Raw genomic sequence first — 19,768 nt, 5'->3', positions numbered from 1 at the left:
CTTTTCCTTTGTCTTGTCATTATTTCAGTTTGTCTATTTTTTGTTTTACTTTTTTTCTTCTTTTTTTAAAACTTTTTCTTTTTTTGTGGCATTGTCTTTTTAGAGTTGTCAGTTTTCTGCTTTTCCATTTTCCTCCCTAGTTTGGACATTTCAATATGTTCGACCATGAGAACAACAGCAGCAGCGATGACAATGTCAGCTGGGTCCCCAACCCATCGCCACCCAGGAAGAAAGCCACAGGAATGAAAACACTCGCAGACAGTTGGCGGTATTTGTAAGTAAATGAAAACTGCTCTAAAAGGAGGCAGAGGATGTACAGTGCACACGGTGCATGAAGACTTTAAGAAGTGGACCATCAAATGTGCTGTTGTAAAGCCTTGGAACATCAGTGATGATCAATCATCTGGTGAGAGTTCATTGGGATTATGTGGATGACACATATTGGAAATCGCACAAACACCACAAACTCAAAGTGCATGGGGCTCATGCATTACATCCACGAGAATCAGCCCCTCCTCCAGCACCTCCATACACTAGTGGGACATCACTGACACTAAATGAAGCCTCAACCTCTGCAACAGTGTCAACTGCACCTGTTCCAATTTTAGTGGCTGCCAATGTCTCCATTATGAGAGTCATGTGTGAGCTATGCCACCAATGGGTAGCTGTGGGAGGTGCAACAATTAAGGATTGGGAGAAGTTACTATCTCAACACCAGATTAACTGTCATCCTTAGTTTGTGTTTTTGAAGCAGCAATTCTTTCCCCTTTTTTGAAAAATCGAATAAATAAAAACAAAGAAAATACCCAAAAAAATATATCTTCCTTTTTTTCATTCCCTTTGTTACATGATTTTTCCTTATGTGTTTTTGTTCCTTGTTTCACCCTCCTTTTAAGGGCCATCCTTTAAGTTACAAAAATAGATGAAATTGAACACTGTGACGAATCAACTTCCGGGGCACCACTGGTCCAGGGATGAATATCGGTTTCTAAACCGTCAATCAGCCCCACACCTCTAGTTCCCATCTGTGAAAGGTACAGTGAGCAAAAAGTGTGTGCTGCAAACTCTCATCTCAGAACAGGTTATCATGCCATGTTCTTTCTGGAGAGGAGCGCCTGCTACCTTATTTGAAATATTTGCAAGGAACTTGGGGTTGGTCACCCTGAGTTACCTGGGGGCAACCAGACGTGGACTCCATGCTCACTGTGCTCAGAGAGGCACAGATTCACCTCACCGATGAAGCCCAACAAGGTTGAAAAACGTGTATGGGGTTGCTGTTGATACTCTTGTTCAGTGGGGAATTGCCATAGCATTTCGGTGCTGGACTGCCCATGTGGGCGGGACAAAGACTGATATGCAAATGGATATTTCCCATCTGTGAAAGGAAGAGTGAGCAAAACACATGTGCTGCAAACTCTCATCTCAGAACAGGTCATCATGCCATGTTCTTTCTGGAGAGGAGCGCCTGCTACCTTTTTTGAAATATTTGCAAGGAACTTGTGGTTGGTCACCCTGAGTTACCTGAGGGCAACCAGACCTGGACTCCCTGCCCACTGTGCTCAGAGAGGCACAGCTTCACCTCACTGATGAAGCCCAAAAAGGCTGAAACACGTGCATGGGGTTGCTGTTGGTACTCTTGTTCAGTGAGGAATTGCCATAGCATTTAGGTGCTGGACTGCCCATGTGGGGGGGGGGACAAAGACTGATATGCAAATGTGTATTTCCCATCTGTGAAAGGTACAGTGAGCAAAAAGCATGTGCTGGAAACTCTCATCTCAGAACAGAAAAGAACATGTTCTTTCTGGAGAGGAGCGCCTGCTACCTTTTTTGTAGTACACCAGAAGGGCTCTGAACAGATTGGAACACAAGTCAATTATAAACCTCCTTGTCAAATTTTGGTAAACTGAACGAAACGACAGGCCTATCTCTGCAAGGTCGTAGATCATTGCTTAGTTGCTACACAGCGAAAATGCAATTATTAGCCAATGATAAATGGGACTGTCCAGTCAAGGTTTTATAAACATATCTACTTTATTATTACTACAACGGAGAGTTCTAGCACTACAAAATACAACCCACACTGTAAAGGAACACAGAGGACAGACAGTTTCACAAAGGAAAGGGATGCACTCTGGATAGTGACAGGAGGGTAGTTGGTAAAGTAATCAGTCTTACAGTTCAAGGTTATTTGGTTTCAGCACCAAAGGGGTGCAAGGTTGTAACTGTCTCTAGGGGCCTACGGAGAAGGGCCAGGAGGGCAAAACCACAATGTACCTGGTGCTTAAGAAGTTCTTGGTGCTCAACAGCATCAAGGCGGTTCCAGGATGCTTTGCAGCCCTTGAGAAAGAGTTAGTGGCGCGAGACAGCTTTGGGTACCAGGAGGCAGGCAGTTCGGCAAGCAAGGCTGGATGGACATCTGCAAGCTGTCTGGCGTGGCAGCTCGGGCCAATAATCATTGTCTCTGTGCTGGTTGGCGAATCTGGAATGCTGGTCGAGGCGGCTCGGACGGCTCGTGTGACTGCGACATGACAACAGTCAGCGGTGCAGCCGGATGCGGTTCGAGGACTCGACTGTCTCGAAAATGTCCTCAAAAGATGGGCGCTGGATGATGCTTGTGCAGCACTCCTCCTAGCTTCTTTGCAGGGCTTGTGTCCTTTCAAGGCGGATGGCCCAATGCTCAGGAGAGTGATTGCAGGCCCTGTCCTTTGTCCACAGACTCACCAGCACATCCTACCTAGGATGCTTGCTGGCAGAACCTAACAGGGCACGCTGGGTGCTGGCTGGGTACCAGTTTTGGAGCTGCTGGACAGGTACTTTGAGTCTAGTATCTCCCCCTGTTCCATGGGAGATGTTTAGTTCCTCTTGGAACTGATGGCCTTCCTTCACTGACAGAAGATATATAGTAGACTTTACCTTCAGCCCGGGTCGAATGAGTCCTTATTCTTACTCCTTTCAAATTCATCAGATGATCTGCTAAGTGAGGGGTTTAGCCCTCTTTTAAAGCCAAATGGGCCCCACTGATTGGTGCAAGCTAAGCCTACCTTAATGAACCAATCCTGGGTCACCACCAACAATCTTCTGTTATGAATGAGGGCAAGTCCAGAGTGCTCTGAAACAGGAAAGACAAGGGGTTGACAACATCTACCTAAGTCCCACCCATCTTCCTGGCTGTTGTAGATCATAGTGTCTCTCTGGTTAACTGCGCCCTCTGTGACTTTTGAATAAAGTGCAGGTTTCACTTGAAGTGTGTGATGGAGAAGACTTCCTGTCTCCCCCAAATCACATACCTCTCCCCTCTGAAAGGGGTCTGCTCTGCAGTGACCCCTGGAGTATCTGCTGCACTCAGACAAGCCATTGACTGCCTTTCATACAGAGAGGTGGGAACTAGCTTCAAGTTGACACATTGCATACAAAAGGGGTGTTAGTCCTGCCTTCCTGTTGTCTTATTCAGCAAACAAGCCCCTTCAGGCTTGCCTCAATTATCTCGTTAGTATGCACTGCCACCAGCCGAATTAGACAAAAGGAATGCAGATCCATGGAACCTATGAAATTTAAATTAGGCTGCTCATGGCTGGAGGAAGGTGTGCCTTCCCCTTCTTGGAATAATTTCATGTAGCCGGGGCCATCACATTCCAGCTGAATATGACAGGGGAAGATGGCACCTGTAGGATGTGTCTTCCAACAGTACATGTGACTGTCCTCGCACATTTCTCTGAGGTTGGGTCCACACCAACAATCTTCTGTTATGCATGAGGTCAGAATCAGAGTGCTCTGCAACTGGACAGACAAGGGGTGATGAGATATACCTAAGTCCCACCCATCTACCTGTTTGTTGTAGAACAAAGTGTCTCTCTGATTAATTGAACCTTCTGTAACTCCCTTGAAGTATGTGGTGGGAGCCGACTTCCTGTCTCCATCAAATCACATACTTCTCCCCTCCGAAAGGGGTCTACTCTGCAGGGACACTTGCTGGACCCAGACAGGCCATTCACTGCCTTTCATACAGAGAGTTGTATGAGGACTCCTAGTCCTACTGACTGAGGGGGTGGGACTGGTATTCTCTTTTGTTTGTTTATTTCTACTCCTTTTTCTTTATCTCTTCTGACTTTTCTTTCCAGTGAATATTATCAGACTACTATTTTCAAACCTTACTCTTTAACTTTATTGTTTTCTGTCAATGTGGCCACATTTTGTTATGACTTGGATGCCTTGCCATCTGTTATTTTGCTGTGTCCAACCCCATGTATACTCTTGGGTCACTTTAATGTACACCTTTCTTCTATTAACTAGGCTCTTCCATTTCTTGCTGCTCTGGATTCTTATCTTTCTGCTCTTCATAACCCTCTCTCCCTCCTATGTATCTGGGTCCTGTCTGGACCTTATCTTTGCATCACCACTATCTACTTCCTCTGTTTTTGCTCACCCTATTTATTCTTCTGACCATCTCTTATTTTCTATTCCCCCTTCTTCCCCTCCAACTAAATCATTGTGCTCTGTAGTACCTATCTATTCTCATTGGGATCTTCGTGCTTTTAACACCTCTTTGTTCGCCTCATCTTGTTTGACTAGTTTGCCTTCTCATTCTTTGTTGTCTGCTTTATGCGCTGATGATGTGATTTCTGCTCTTTCTTCTTCGCTTTCTTTTTGACTCTTTACACCCAACTTCTTCATTTTCTCTTTCTAGGAAGCCACACCAGTCGTGGCTCACCTCTCATCTTCACTGAATGTGGAAAACTCTTTGCTGCCTTGAAAGACGTTGGTGCAAAACCCTGTTTGCCTCTGATCGTTCATCCTTTTCCTCCAATCATGCAATTTATGACAAGGCTCTTGGCAGTTAAACATTCATATTACTCTGATGATCGGTGTGCTCAATCTGCTCACCCCCAGGTGTTTGGCTCAATCTGCTCACCCCTGTTTGCTTTAATCACTTCCTTGTCTTCTTTCTCCTCTATTGCCTGACTGTTCTCTCAACTCAGACTTAGACTTGCCTTCCTATTTTTCTTCAAAAGTGGCCACTTTTCTAGTGTCCATTGTTCTGTCATCTTCTTCGTCCTCATCTTTTTCCTCTGCTTTAACCATTTAGTTGTTTTCGCCTATCTCTAATTCTGATACTTTGTCTATTCTTGCTCAGGCCTCACCGATCTCTTATCTCACTGACCTTTTTAATATTTCTCTTATTCCATTCACTTTTCCTACTTCTTTTAAGCATGCCACAATTCTCCCTATTTTGGAAAAATCTTTCCATTTTACCTCTTTGCCTGCAAACCTTCACCCAATTTCCTTTTCTTAAGATGCTTGAAGACCTTGTGTATTCTCAAGTTTCTCTTTTTGTCACTGAAAATTCTATTCTTTCTCATTTGCACTCAGGTTTCCCTTCTCTTTGCTCTACAGAAACTGCTCTTCTTTCGCTCTCTGGCTCACTTCTTGCTGATATTATAAACATTCCTCTCTTCTTATTTTACTGGACTTGTCTGGCTGCTTTCAACATAGTCAATCATACTTAATTTCTAAATTCTTTAATCTTTTGGCTTTTCTGGCTCTTTGTTATCTTGGTTTTGTTCCTGTCTATCTAATCACACATACTAGGTAACTTGGACTGTGGCTTCTTCAAATATTTCACCTCTTCACGGTTTCCCCAAGGCTCTGCTCTTGTACTTTTCCTCTTCTTTCTTCACACTTCTCCTTTAGCGGATATTCTCATCTTTCGGAATTTTATTTTTTTTCATGTTGCAGTCCGTCTCACAGTAAGTTTGTGGTACGTCGTATTCCAGCCCCAATACGCAGCCTGAGATCCCTTCCTGGTTCCCTCCTCCCCGCCCCATGAATCATGTTCTCCCAGCTCCAGTAAGCCCTGATTGGTTGTTTATGGCCCCATTTTACCTGCTGCAAGCTTGCACCGTGTTGGAGGATCGGGCTACATTTACCACGTTGCGGCACGCCTCACAGTAAGTGCTGAACTCACGCTCCTTGCCTGATAATTTTACTGCCTTCTGATCACTTAATTGGTTTCTAGTGCAGCGTATTCTGGCCCCAATATGCAGCCTGAGCCCCTTCTCACCCCATGATTGGTGTTCTCCCAGCTCCAGTGAGCCCTGATTGGTTGTTTATGGCCCCATTGTACCTTCTGCAAGCTTACACTGTGTTGCAGAATCGGGACGCATTTTCCACATTGCAGCCAGCCTCGTGGTAAGTCCAGAGCTATGCGCTCCTTGCCTGATTATTTTACAGCCTTCTGATCACTTAATTGGTTTCTGGTGTGGCATAATCCGGCCTGAGGCGCAGCATGAGCACCCTTCCTTGTTCCTTCATCCCTGCCCCGTGATTGGTGTTCTTCTGGCTGCAGTGAGCCCTGATAGGTTGTTTATGACCCCATTGTTCCTGCTGCAAGCTTACACTGTGTTGGAGCCACATTTTCCATGTTGTAACCCATCCTCACAATAAGTCTAGAGCTCCCACTCCTTTACTGATTATTTAACAGCCTTCTGATCACTTAATTGGTTTCTGGTACGGTGTATTCCAGCCTGATGTGCAGTCTAAGCCCACTTCTTAGTTCCCTCCTCCCACCCTGTGAATGGTGTTCTCCCGGCTTCAGTGAGCCCTGATTGGTTGTGTATGGCCGCATTGTACCTGCTGCAAGCTTACACAGTGTTGGAGGATCGGACCGCATTTTCCACATTGTGGCCCACATTTTCCACGTCGCGGCCCGCCTCGCAGTTAGTGCAGAGCTCCTGCTCCTTGCCTGATTATTTTACTGCCTTGAGATCACTTAATTTGTTTCTGGTGTAGCGTGTTCCGGGCCCGATGCACAGCCTGAGCCCTCTTCCAGGTTACCCTCTTCTCCGCCCCCAGATTGGTGCTCTCCCAGCTCCAGTGAGCCCTGATTGGTTGTTTATGGCCTCATTGAACCTTCCGGGCCCTTTCGCCCCGCCTCGGGTCCTGCCCCCTCTCCCGATTGGCTAACAGTGTCCCATTAATAGCATAGCGCTAGGGCAGCCCCTGCGGCTAAGGGCCCCACGGCAAAGGGCGGCTCCTACAGGGATGACGCCACTCTATGTCTGCAGGTGTCAGCAGGGGAGGCTAGCAGCCAGTCATCAACCAGCTGCAACCATGACGGTAGGTGTGGCCTGGGTGGGGAGTAGAGCAATCACTCTACTCTGGACACCCTGCCACTAAACCTACCCCCAGAACATAGCAGACCAGGATATTAATACTAACCCATTAACACCTACATATAACTGTTGAATTCCAGCTTGTTTCATTTCTAGACAGGATTGTGAAAGTTAGCCAGTGCCACATTTAGATATAATTGTCAATATTAACTTGCTTCACATCCGCCGCATGTAGATAGAATTGCGATTAGCTCGCATCACATCTAAACAGGATTGTAAATATTGGACTGACCATTTAGATAGAACTGTGAATATTACCCATTTCCATTAGTCACTAGCCACTGCCACATTTATATAGAACTGTAAATTGTGAATTTGTGAATATTAGCTTGCGTCAGATCTGCCACATTAGATAGAATCGTTATTAGCTCGCCTCACATCTAGACAGGATTGTGAATGGCCAGTGCCAGAATTTAGATATAATTATGATTATTAGCTTGCATCATTTGTAGACACGATTGTGAATGTTAGCCGGTGCTACATTTCAGTCCCACCTAGCTTTCCCCAAAGCACTCAAGACACAACTCTTCACCTAACTAACAAGCTGTTCTGGTATGTCCTCTAAAAGTAAAATGTTATGAATGCTGTACGTGCAACTAAGAGACCTGATGGTCAGATATAACCTGCCTACTGAAAATTCCTTGTGAAATCCTGTAACAAGCGCCACAATGCCCCCGATCTGTACGTGTGCTCTACAAATGCAAATAAATAAAATAAAAAATACATTTAGATATAATTGTGAATATTAGCCTGCATCACATCTAGACAGGATTGTGAATGTTACCTAGTGCCACACATCTAGACAGGATTGTGAATGGCCAGTGCCAGAATTTAGATATAATTATGATTATTAACATTTCTAGACACGATTTTGAATGTTAGCCAGTGCCAAATTTAAATAGAATCATGAATATGTGCTTGCATGACATATAGACAGGATCGTAAATGTTAGTTATTGCCTCATTTAGATAGAATTGTGAATATTAGCTTGCGTTGCTTCTAGACATGATTGTTAATGTTAGCCAGTGCCACATTTAGATATAATTGTGAATATTAACTGGCGTCACATCTGCCGCATTTAGATAGAATTGTGATCTAAACACATCTAAACAGGATTGTAAATATTGGCGTGCAACGCATTCAGATAGAGCTGTGAATATTAGCCATTACCATTAGTCACTGCCACATTTAGATAGAACTGTGAACTGTGCATTTGTGAATATTAGCTTGTGTCACATCTGCCACATTTAGATATAATTGTGACTGTTAGCTCGTCTCCATCTACCACATTATATAGAATTGTGATTAGCTCGCCTCACATCTAGACAGGATTCTGAATGTTACCCAGTGCCACATTTAGATAGAGTCATGAATATTAGCTTGCATCACATCTAGATAGGATCGTAAATGTTAGATTTGTGATTATTAGAATGCGTCACTTCTAGACAGCCTTGTGAATGTTAGCCAGTGCCTCATTAGATATAATTGTGAATATTAAGCTTGCATAACCTCTATATGCAATTGTGAATGTTAGCCAGTGCCATTTAAATATAATCGTGTATATTAGCAAGCGTCACCTCTAGACGGGATTGTGAGTGTCAGCCAGTGCCACATTTAGATATAATTGTGATTATTAGCTTGCGTCATTTCTAGACAGGATTGTGATTGTGAATGTTAGCCAGTACCTCATTAGATATAATTGTGAATATTAGCTGATGTCACATCTAGACAGGATCGTAAATGTCAGTCAGTCACACATTTAGACATAATTGTGATTATTAGCTCACGTCCTCTATAGACACGATTGTGAATGTTAGTCAGTGCCACATTTGGATATAATCGTGAATATTAGCTTGCGTCACACCTAGACAAGATTGTGAATGTTACCAAGTGCCACTTTTAGATATAATTGTGAATATTAGCTTGCATCACATCTAAACTCGATTGTGAATGTTAGCCAGTGCCACATCTAGATAGACCTGTGAATATCAAACATTGCCAAATTTAATTAGAATTGTGAACATTGTGAACATTGGCTTGCATCACACCTAGACAGGATTATAAATGTTGGCTTACTTCACATCTAGACAGGATTCTGAATGTGAGCAAGTGCCACATTTAGCTATAATTCTGAAAACTAGCCTGTGTCACATCTTGACATGACTGTGGATGTTAGCCATTGCCCCATTTAGATTGAATTGTGAATATTACCCTGCGTCACATCTAGACAGGATTGTGAATGTTATCCATTGCCACATTTAGATAGAATTGTGAATAGAGCAACCACAAAATGCGTAAATGAAATCAGGAACAGTGGGCTTGTAAGTATAAATCCTCCACTCCAGACACTCACCGCTCCTATCACTATGCTCACTTTCTACTCTACACAAAAGAGCGCTGCTACACCTGTCGATCCATTTGGCCTAGCTGCTCTCATATGAACAATAATCCATGAACACCTCAGCATCCTGCAAGAATGCAGCTATACCCACAGAAAATAGGCCTAGCTGCACACATAAGGATCCTACACAGGCCTAACGCAGCCAGAATCCAGTCTCGGAGCCCAATCTCCAAACTGCACACATTTTACTGATCTCAATACCACCACACCTAATGCTAGGATGCAGCTACCATCAGCTAATCGCATCAGCTGCAGACATATTGAGAACACCCAAGCACCCTATGATACCCTACCCTACTCTCTTGACTGACCTGGACTATGATCCCGTAGTGCGTTCAACAAACAAGTGCTTTGAGGATATATAGTGCCAATTATACCAATTATACCAATGATATATAGATCACTATATAAATGTGAAATAACATAACACAACATAACATAACATTCTCAAGCATAGAGAAATGACACTTGCCCCCCGGTGGGATTTTTGTCGAGAGACACTGCTCATGCAGTCGTCCTTGTCATTTTGCCCCTCCGGAAGGTCTTGTCTGTTTGGGTACACAAGGCCTGGACCATCCCCTGGGGTCTTCTCCCCACCAACCACACTTGCTTCTACCCAAGCTTCGAGTTTTATTAACCTTAGTGCTGTGGGGTAGTCCCCTCTCGTGACTTAAGATGCGCAGGACATCCTTGGTCATGCCTTTTATAGTCTCCATGTCAAGCTCGATGACTATTACTATTACCTAGCAGTGACTAAACGTTGCCTTTTATCATTGGGTGACTAAGCTGTGTGTAAGGCTCCAACCGATCTGACCGCTAGCCACCAATGTGATGAATCAACTTCTGGGGCACCAGTGGTCCAGAGATGAATATCGGTTTCTAAACCATCAATCAGTCTCACAACTCTAGTTCACCAGAAGGGATCTGAACAGATTGGAACACATGTCAATTATAAACCTCCTTGTCCAATTTTGGTAACATGGACGGAACGGCAGGCTTATCTCTGCATGGTCATGGACCATTGGTTAGTTGCAACCCACACTGTAAAGGAACAGAGAGAACAGGCAGTTTCACAAATGAAAGGGATGCACTCTGGATACTGACAGGAGGGTAGTTATTAAAGTAATTTTAAATGTATTTTTTTTAAAATTTGTTTTGGTTTCCAAAAACACTAGAAAACCTTTACAAACCAGTTCATAAAAAAGATAAGACCATTTAACAGCACAAACAGTAAAAGATACCAAGAATGCTCTGTATTCTAATATCTCACCAAATTAAAAATATAAAAAAGAAAACAGAAATCATAACAACCAATAATGCTCAAAATGTTGCAAGTTTAACTACAGTTTTCATAGTATGTTCCTGTTCTCTGAATATATTGCTAACAAAATTTACAAGCAACCATAAAAGTCCCCGGAGCCACAAACCAATGCAATTTCATTGACTTAAGAAGCAAGTACTTACTTTTTTTTTTGCCCTGGAGCAGTCAATAACCTGCATACTTCAGATAGATATCCAACTATAGCCAGTTTTAGTGCAACAGATTTCCCATGCAACATGTTCCACCAAATGACATCAGTATATACAGATTCAGGGTTTGAGAGAAATTTACCAAAAGCACTCAACCTTTGAGGCTTAATAGCATCACATTCTATAAGACGTGACAGGGAAAGTGGTAACCTTTTCCCCCTACCCTAAATTCTAATATTTCACCTGTTAATAGAACATTAAAGAAAAACCTTAAATAGACAACACACCACTTATGATCAGGGAATCTCAAAAGATAGGATTCAGAATTAGCCACGTAAAACTCCAGGTACAGTTATGCATATTTTCCCAAAGAATATGATGTGAATATGAATATGGTTGTTGAAATGTCGATTTCCAGTATCTAAGATTGAAAGCAGAGCCAATGATGTTTCGGAGGATGTGAGGGGCAATCGATTCCATGTCTGCAGCACACACTTCTCTGAAGATATGTACAAACCATCAAAGTACACTAAAAAGCATTGCCTAAGACTCCTTTGCAAATTACATCCCAATGCAGTTCCAACTGAATTTCAGAACATGCTAAGTCAGGTGAGTAGTGAACATTGAAGTATTTTTGTTGTATTGTGCCTGTCTATGATGATGTAGCTGCTGATGTCATGTGGAATGTTTGTGTGAGGATGATAGAATATTCTTGGTGGGTGTTCTATTCAGTGACAGTTACTGCTGGCTGGCCCTGGGTGATGGGAGCCAGTGTCTGTCTACTATCTATGTCCTTTATGTCCTCAATGTGGTTTGTAACTATTAAGCTGGAATAAACTTACATGAAGTTAATCCTAAAAAGCCTGGAACCTGCTTTTTAACAATGGCGACGAGTCGGTCTTCGGCAACCTACGTGCCACTAGCAGAAGGACAGAGGACCCTGCTGCGGGGGGTGCAGGAAGGACAAGTTGCTGGAGAAGGGCAACACCTCCCCCATAAACTGTAAGTCCCATCACCCAGGGGCCCAGGGCGCAGGGGGAGCCGGAGGGAGAAAGCCCCATTGTTGGTGGGACCAGCGCCCATAAGCTGTAGGCAAGCAGGGCCCTGGGCAGGAGAAAATGCACCGCTATTATGAATGGCATCACAGGGGGCTGGAGAGAGAAGGCTCGGCAGGACTATACAGTCTATGGGCCCATTGCCATAATAAGTACAAGGCAGCTCTGTGTTAAACCAGTAGCCCTTAGCATTTGGGAGTGCTGTGTTGAACTATTATAGTGCACGAAGCTGTCCATGCAGTGACTATAATGTTCGTTGAGAAGAGGTGGGGCTGGCATGAATGCCGCGATGGATTATGGCGTGCAGAACGCTGGGCTCTGTTTCATAGGGTTTGTCAAGCAATAGTTTCAATCTGTAACTCCGCAAAATAATGAGACGGAAACCCACTGTATCGGGAAATGGAGCATTCAAGTTGTAGGTGAACTTCTGGTTTGAACTGTGCGAGTCCCATAACTCACGGATGTTCGCTTTAAAAGTGTAAAACATAAAAGCTTACATCTTGTGATTTGGTCAGTGGCATCTGGCAAACTGACCGTTGGTCAGTAAGAGAAATGCATTCATCCGCGCCGTGTCTGTGACTAATTACGTCACACTGCTACATGGGGAGTTGGTGAAGAAAGAGAACGCTGCCCCTCCAACATTCAGACTTGGAGAATGACGAGGTTCGCTCTCATCCCAGCTAAGTTTTTGACTAAAGGACCTGGGTGAACTGACGCCACGTGACGGCATCACGTGCTGTATGCCGGTAGTAATACGGCGTGAGAACAGACGAACCAGCGCAGTGGGATAAGGTCTTTGCGCCCTGTCTATTTGGGTATTCGCAAGCGGTGAAGCGTATGAAGCGCCCAGAATGAAGGGTCTACTGCTTGAGCATCTCATTCGTTGAAGTGGAACGCTGGTCAAAATATGCGGCTCCGTTTCAGTTAGTGAAGCGTGCTAGCGGCCAACGTAAAAGGTGACTTGCGTAGGGTGTTGTGTGAGTCATATCAGGCTCCATGAACCACTTTCTCCAGCAAGGTATTATGCATTGCGTTCTGAGGACGAGACCGCAATATGAGGGGATGTGGATTGACATGCTTTTTTGTTAGCTGTGTTTTGTTTTGCTGCATAACCCTAAGGGAAATTTACGGTAGTGAAATATAAAATGAATTTGAGCTAACAAAATACCTGGTGTTAAGGTATGAGGGCGCTAGTGTGGGCTAAACATTGTCCTTACACTACATATATATCAGTTGGTGTTGTTGTGGTGTGCGGTGGCCAAATTGCTAGGGTATTAACACACTTCAAGCATTTGCAGGTATGAGGCCAGCATTGGTGTTTGCCAGTGAACATTTAACATTTTAGGGAATTAACATGTTTACCAATTGCAGGTAATGAACGATTATTGGTGAGTAAAGATGTAAGGTGTTAGGGAAATGACACTTTTCGAGCATTTTTAGGATTATGGACATATTAGTTTCTCATGGCACATGGACTTCCGCTCGCAAAATGTTTTTACTGTGGCGGTACAAAGCATGCACTTATAATGTGTGTCTGTGATGGATAAAACTAATGTTTTTTTTCCATTTAGAGTTGCATAAAGCAACATGGACTGGTAGGGATTTCTTTGAGCCCTAATGGCTATGGACATTACGGTTGTGATGGAGCCTAGTAATGGCTATGGACCCTTAGGTTCATTCAAGTTGTGGGTTTGGAGTTTTGTTTCATTTATAGGAAAATATGGGTAATGCAGTTCATTGTTTTAAAATGCATGTTATAAATCTTACTCTTATGGTATTGTATATAATATGCATTATCTGTATCTGGATGGGGAGAGAGTCAGTGAGAGATTGGTAGCGGATTGAACTCACAGTTAGCATGGGTTATGCGTGATGTTCTGTTTTTAGACATGTGAGTTAATCTTTGGGTAATCTGTGCTTGGCATGGATTTGGACAATGATGTGTGTGCCATGAAGTTGACATGAAGATGTATACTCATGTTAGGTTCTTGGTAAAAGATGAACTGACATGGTGTAGTTCTAGAGCGGGGTAGCGCCCGCGCTCTTTCGGTGCAGGGGAATGTTTGTCTTTTAAGTTTGGAGTTGGGTTTGGTTGATGAGTTTATCTCATTTTCTAAGTAAAGTTTGAACAACTATGTTGGTTGTTTTAAGGGGAGGTAGCGCCTTCTCTAAGGTTCTTTAACCTTCTCATCATATTGGACTGTTGGTAGCTGACGTTGAAGGGGTAGCTGGGGACGCCTAGTAAGGACCCGGTGATAGTGAGAGTGGTATGTCCATAGCTGGTGACTAAATAATTTTCTATGTTACTTGTGATTTTGTTGTGGATTTTGTCTTGCCTTTTGGTTCCAACAGCTTGACTTGTGTGGGGATGCCATACTGGCTAAAAAAGACTGTTCAATTTTTACCAGTTTATGATGTTCGCTTTGGGAGTATGTGGCCACTGCTCTCAATGTGTTTGGAGGGATTACATATCCTGGTCTGGTGCGGTGTGTATGGTGTTGGGTACATGGTTGTTTCTGTTGGTTTGAGTGATGTTCTGTGTCTCCATTCAGTATTCCCTATGGAGTGAGGTTGTGGTTGTGGTTTTGGAGACTTTGAGGTCTCAGCTCTCTAGAGTGGGAGTCTAGAGGCCTGCTGGAGATTCCAGGGTGGCAGTCTGGACACCCGCACTGTTGTAGGCGGGGGCAGGTGGCAGGAGGCAAAGCAGTTGTGTGGTGGTCAGGAATGTAGGCGATATTGCCCAGGTCAGGGTTGGTCGGTCATGGGGTAAGAGTCCAGTAGCTTGTTTGTGGCAGGAACAGATGGATGATGGTATTTTTGCGAGGGTATTTGGTTTGCGGTTTGTCAGGGTGTGATGTTTTGTTGGTTAGGGTTGGCTGTGGAAGTGTCCGTTTTCAGTTGAGTGTCACGTGTGTCTGTTCGTGGAAGGTAGTCATTTTGTTGAGGTGTGTGACTTGTTTTGTGCAGGTTAGGTTTGTAAAGGAGGGAGGTGTGTTGTATTGTGCCTGTCTCTGGTGATGTAGCTGCTGATGTCATGTGGAACGTTTGTGTAAGGATGATAGAATATTCTTGGTGGGTGTTCTATTCAGTGACAGTTACTGCTGGCTGGCCCTGGGTGATGGGAGCCGGTGTCTGTCCACTATCTATGTCCTGTATGTCCTCAATGTGGTTTGTAACTATTAAGCTGGAATAAACTTACATGAAGTTAATCCTAAAAAGCCTGGAAACTGCTTTTTAACAATTTTCATATGTACACAATTTGTGTGCATACATATTTCATCAAAATTATCACACAATTTATGTAAATAGTGTGTCAAATGGTAACATGATGAAAGGTTTGGATTTTTTTTATAATTTTGGTTTCAATATGTTGTTGTCCAATTTCCGATACACTTTCTTCTTGATTAAATCACTAATTTATGGATACACAAATAGTTCAGTGCAATGAGAGCCATTCTGAAAACTATAATAGAGTGAGCTGAAAATTGGTTATTTTGTTAAATGGGTTGATTGCCATGTCTGTCTTTACATAGACCACACAGATGAAAGTCCAATCCGTTACCATGGAGGATATCACAGAGACCTCAAATATCCATATGGTGAGCCCAACTGACATGCACGTAAACTGTTTTACAGTGTATGAAATGTTCTAATTCGTATTACTAATTTATGATTTCTGTTGAACACTGTTATGAATATATAGATTGAAAAAAGAAACAAGGTCCCACATTTGAGACAACTATTCAGGAATCACCATCAAGTTAACTCCCCTTTCAAGTAATATTTTGTATTCTATTCATATAGATGTGATCATAGAATCCACGTATAAGGTCAAGTTTAACTTTAAACATGTTGATCATTGTTATTGATTATATTTGCTATTGATATAAATTGGCATGTTGGATCTTATCACAGTATCTATTCTCTTTTTAATCACATGTTCTCGCTATATTTCTCTGACATGACTATTATTATAACAATTATTTTGATACAGGGGGGGCAGGAGCTTCAATACTGTGCTATTCTTCTATTGCAACTGGTCAGGAGGATGAGGTATGAGACATGAGACTTTAGTGAATGCTATTAATGGTTGTTTACCTATATAAATAAAAATGTAAATGTTTGTTTGTTCAAAACCTTAAATCTCCGAAAGTTCTTCACTGATTGCTTTGACATTTTTACACAACGTTACATTTGAATAGGTGCGTGTTTTTATATACCTACCATAAATAGATGTCACACCTGTGAAAGGTAAAAACATGCTTTTTCTGAAAAACAGCGCAGTCTGTTGGACGTAAAAGCAACACGCGCTGGCTCAAATACGTGCCGAGGAAGCAGCAGAGCGACGTGACGTAAAAGCAACACACGCTGGCTGAAAAACGTGTCGAAGAAGCAGCAGAGCGTCATGCAGCCGGACTTTAGGATGCACGGTTGCGAGCATGGTGATCGCTTTCTGCAGCTTCAGATCTGCCTCGAACACAACAGGCTGAGAGTGGCTGAGCAGATCAGCATCAAACACGACTCCGTGCTCGGCAATCACACGATTATGATCGCCTTACATTCCAGTACAACCCAGCTGATGATTATAGTTTGAGCAAGTGTGTGCTTATTGGAAGGCTCTGACATTTGATGGAGAAACGAAAGGAATGTGTTGCGCAGCCGGGAAAATTAAACTGCCTCAACTTGGAGAACCACCAGAGCCATTAAAAACTACCCACAAACATTTGTGTGTCAAACACAACCCCATGCTCAGCAATCACGCGATTACAATTGCCTTACATTCCTGTACAACCCAGCTGATGATTATAGTTTGAGCCGGCATGTCCTCATCGGCACCATGACTCAAGTGTGTCCTTATTGGAAGGCTGTGAAATTTGATGGAGAAACTAAAGGAATGTGTTGCGCCACCGGGAAAATTAAACTGCCTCAACTTGGAGAACCGCCAGAGCCATTAAAAACTACCCAGAAGCTTTGTGAAATTAAACATATTACAAAAGTGCGCTTTCTCTTTTTTTTCCATTTAACCAGACTGGGCCACAGCAACGCGTGGCCAGGAACAGTTACTTAGTAATATTGTTGTTTAAAGTAATAAGTAAAATGATAATTTATTTGCAATTAATAACAATTTAAAGAATTTGGAAAGCATTCAGTCAACAATCTTGTTGTGTCATTCACTTTCCCACATGTAACAATGACAGTAATCCATCCCAAAAAGTTTGATTATAGAAGAATTACACAGAATCTTTCATTCTCAGAATGCTCTATGTATGTGTTAATAAACTATTGCTACCTACCTAAAGCTCAATAGATGAAAAGCAAATGTATAATATAGCATACTTTTGGTGGCAACAATTGATTCACTTTGGTTTGCAAGACGAAAGTGTAGTGCAAACTCTCACACCAATTCCCTGTGTCATCTTTGAAGTTCAACCAGTACAATTTCAAATATTTTATTTTTAAAAAGATCTACTGAGTGTTTGACTTTCTCTTCTTAAATGTTCATAAAGGTTTTGAATAAAAAATGTCTTCAATTGATTTACTGTCTCTGTTTTCTATGGCTAACTGATGTTTTAAAGTCGACAATCATACAAAATAAATTGTGAAGATACACATTTTCTGATCAAATAATTGAACCTATTATTGTTGAATTTGTTATGTACAGGGAGTGTACCATTGAAGCGTTTGAGATTAAAGAGACACATAGACCACAGGTATACATATGATACTGAATAAGATCAGTTAACATCAATTTTTATTTTCATGTAACTTTGATTATGTGGGATGGGTTGTTCATATGAAAATTAGGTTCTATTTGTAATTGCTGATGTGTACCTTGAAATGGAAGAGTAATATGCTTGATTTCTATATTTTTCATATGCTCTTTTTCAGTTGGGAGATAAAGTAATCAAATCAAGATTGACTGTATCAAAGCACACGTGTAAACATGGGTAAATAACATCCAGGCTTTTGTTTCTTTTAAAGGGGTTATTTAGAATGTATTTAATTGATATTAGATCTTGAGTTTCAAATGTATATGTTCAGTAAGTGTGCTATAAATGATACATGATTATTTTTAATTGATTAGAGGTCTAGAAAGAAGGGGTGCAGAAAGACTCAAACCACATCACTAACTAACAATGTCACTTGGCAAACCAATGTCACTTGAGGTTCAGCATGCTCGTCTTAAGCTTCAGAGTCGGGATGCAGATGTCCAGTGGCTGGAATGTGAACCGAGTGTCACCAGTGAACCGTGGAAAGTAATATGATGGATTATTGTTCCAGCACACAACGTCCTCCAGTAGTGGAAGACAACACAGAAGATGTTTCTGAATTGCTTGCAGACCCACTCACACAATCAACATCCTCTGACAAATGTAATTCTAAGAAAGGCATAATGGTCCCTGTTTCCCCAATACATTCTGAAAATCTGGAAATATCACAGATTGAAATCACTGGAGCATCTTCAGAATTGATCGACCACTGTGTTCAGGATTCAGACTTCCCTCTTCCTAGTGTAGAGGACTTGTCCACCACAATAGAATCACAAACCATTGTACTGCAGGACGATTGGCTACTAAGGGAGCCAAAATACTTTTTATTTGACTGCTGCCTACTACAGATTATCCAAATGATAAAATGCAAGCATAAATTAAGTAGGATGATTTGTGGGGAGCCATTGGTGAAGTTTACTTGTGTAGTGAAAGGCAACCTGAAGATCAAGGGTAGCTGTGTCCACCAACATAACACATTTTCATGTTATGCTCAACGTATCCTTGGAAAAGTGCCTTCTGGAAATGTACATTGTTCTTCTGCTTTGTTGTTTAGTGGATCAATATTCAGCAATATTTATTTAAAGTTTCTCAAAATGTGTAGGACTTGAGTTTCTTGGTAATCCCTTATACTACAAATATCAGAGACATTTCTTGTTCCCTGCTTTTGTCAGGCATGGAATCTTGAACAGATATCAATGGACAATGTTCTTGAGGCCAAACCCTCAGGCTTGTTAGTGATGGACAGTTTGACAGTCTAGGTGTTTCTAAATAATACTGCACTTACCACTTCCAAGACCTGGAACACAAAAGAATTGTGAGTTCGGTCAGCGTACAAGTGTCTGAATGTACACCTTCTGTTGCCATTGAGGAATATTGTTTCAATTAAACTATAGAACATCTTCAATCATTGGTAATGCATATAGAACTGAAAGCCACTGGCAAGCACGTTTGAATAGCAAAGGCCATGCAAGAGCAGTTCCCACACATAAAGCATCAATTTGATGGATGGCGCATTGCAAAATCTATATAAAAAATGATAGCGGCTGGTAAAAGAAAAATGGTCCACAAGACATTTGAAAATGGGCACAGTCTACCAGCAACCATTTTTGGTGGAGCTCAAAAACCTGTGAGAGATCTGTAGATATTATCCTTGAAAAGTGGCGTTCAATACTGCACCATTGCTCAAACATGCACTCTTGGGAAGAAAATGAGCAATTTCAAGAATGTGTAGATGGAGCGTTGAGTAAGGCGCAGGAGCATAAGAAAGAGTGGTTGGTGCCAGGCTCTCCTCCCCACACAGCACTCGAGAAGATTATGTGCAACAGAACGTTTTTAAGAGAAATGAAGGGACTCACAGAAATCTGCCACACTGGAGATTTGGAGGTGTTCCATAATATGTAC

This window comes from Ambystoma mexicanum, chromosome 6q (assembly GCF_040938575.1).
Source record: "Ambystoma mexicanum isolate Mex_15411 chromosome 6q, UKY_AmexF1_1, whole genome shotgun sequence".
Classification (NCBI taxonomy): Eukaryota; Metazoa; Chordata; class Amphibia; order Caudata; family Ambystomatidae; genus Ambystoma; species Ambystoma mexicanum.
The sequence above is the reverse complement of the archived record's forward strand: the minus strand, read 5'-3'. Positions refer to the sequence as shown.